Source organism: Buceros rhinoceros, unplaced genomic scaffold, assembly GCF_000710305.1.
Source record: "Buceros rhinoceros silvestris isolate BGI_N320 unplaced genomic scaffold, ASM71030v1 scaffold21317, whole genome shotgun sequence".
Classification (NCBI taxonomy): domain Eukaryota; kingdom Metazoa; phylum Chordata; class Aves; order Bucerotiformes; family Bucerotidae; genus Buceros; species Buceros rhinoceros.
The window spans coordinates 1-2,080 of record NW_010420712.1 but is presented as its reverse complement, the minus strand read 5'-3'; positions in this window follow the sequence as shown (position 1 = coordinate 2,080).

The window sequence follows — 2,080 nt, the reverse complement described above, 5'->3', positions numbered from 1 at the left end:
CCACCCCAACCCACGTCCCCCCCAACAGCCACCACCTCAGCCCCAAGGGCTCCCCCCTGCAGCCCAGCAGCAGCCGGCCATGAGTAACCACGTGCTCTCCCAGGTGAGTGGCTGCACAGGATCCGGGGCTCAGTCAGATCCTCGGGCACGAGCTGGGAGGTGGAAACAGAGCCAGTGTACACCCACGGTGCTCTGGACTCGCGCTTGCCCGGTGGGTTCTGGGTGTCCTCATGCTGGCTGCCCATTAGGGAGTGACAGGACCTCTGTGCTGTTGGCAGAGGGCAGGAGAAGGTTGAGGGCCTTGCTGAGCCTGAGTATGATGTGGTGACACCTCAGTGTGCCAGCCTCTTCTGCATCTGCTCCAGCCAGCAGCCCCCCAGGCAAGGGCTCTGTAGCCCCTTGCAGGGTGTCAGGGTTGTGTTCTGGAACCAGTTGCTCTGCTGGTGAGAGACCGTCCCAGACAGCAGCTGGGTTTGGGCTCCGCAGTGCTGAAATCCCACGGCTGGTCACCTGATGTCCTGGGGAGAGGCAGACCAGGACCTGTGCCTGGCTGTGTTCTCCAGACCCTCCCTGAGTTAAACCCAAGTGACGTTCCACAGCCTGCGGGGCTGTTTCGGAGGATGGAGCCCTCTGGAAAGCAGTTGTGGCCCTCAGTCCTACATGCTTTGTTCTGCTCCTGAGGCTCTGAAAAACCACAGCACAAGAGCTGCCCCTGTGACCCTGCAGCGCAGGGGAAGGGCTGGGAGCCAGCCCCGGTGAGCACGTTTGGAGAGCAAAGCTGCCTCATGTTCGGCGGGTGCAGAGAGGGGCGCTGGGCTTGGGAGGGGACCCTCAGCGCCTTCCCCTCCTGCCCTCTGCAGAGCAGCGTGTCAGTGCTGGACCTCAGCCTGCTGCCAGTTTATAGAGATCCTTTCTGGTGCATCATCTCACACTGCAGCCAAGAACTGCAGTTAACGTTGGACAGGCAGGCGCTAGATAGTCTTATCTAGGCTTCCTTGCACGTGAAATGTTGCACCAGATGATCTTCTGAGGTCCCTTCCAACCTGGGCTGTTCTATGAGTCGAAGTGTTTTCAGTGGGCTGGGATGGGAGGAGGAAACAAGTCTCTTCCAACGGCTTTTACCGGAGATAACATGACTAGCTCCTCGCTGTCTGCTGCCGTCAGCTGGGGGACGTGTGCGGCTCTTGGGCCCTGGACTGGCTCCAGGGTAGTGGATCTGTCTGCAGAGGATAATGAGACTCAAGGGAAACACCTCAGTCCTACAGATGAAGTGTGGCCCTGAGGTAGCCAGTGTCGGGTGCTGAGGCGAGCAGGGGTGTCTGTCTGGAGCTGTAGCACGCCGTGGGACAGAGTCCAGGGCCCTGGGTGGGAAGTTCGGACACACTGCCGGCTTCTGGAGCTGGTGCAGGGTCACTGTATCTGGCTGGGGGGTTTATTTGGTATCTTCTGCTTTGGGTGTTCTAGTGGTTTAGGTCCTGGAAAGAACTTTTTTCATGGGTTTGACTGTTGGCGAAAGGTCTGAAAATGCACCATCCCCATGTGTGTGCAGCTTCTGTTTTACTGAAGGTTGAATCAAATAATCAAAAACCAGTCCACTGCTGACCGTTGCAGGTTCGGTGCCTGCAGCACTGACGTGTGTGGTGCTCAGGTTAGGTGTAATCATAAACAGGCATCAGCATGTCCTCCCAGTGCCAGAACGAAGTCAAGAGGGATGAAAGGGGGGTGAAAGGCCAAGAAGCACTGCAGAGAGAGGGGAGTCAGTGCCTCACACAGTGGGGCAGTGGAGCGGGAGGGACACAGAGGTGGTGCGGGGCGAGGTGGCTCTCCTGCTCTGTTGGCCATAGCTGGCCTTTGTGAACTCGCATCCCTGTTCTTGCCAGGCCAGAGCTGCTTTGCAGACGTGGGGAACCTGCCCAACTTCCTCAAAGCAATGGGCTGGGCTGTGCGTCTTCCCAGGAAGATGAATGCTCCCCCGTCCTGGTCTCTGTGCTGTCCAGCCCTCTGCAGTACCCCCCCTGTGTGTTTTGCAGTTGGCTCACTTGACTAACCTTGTTGTTCCTTCTTTCTCTCCTTCCCCCCC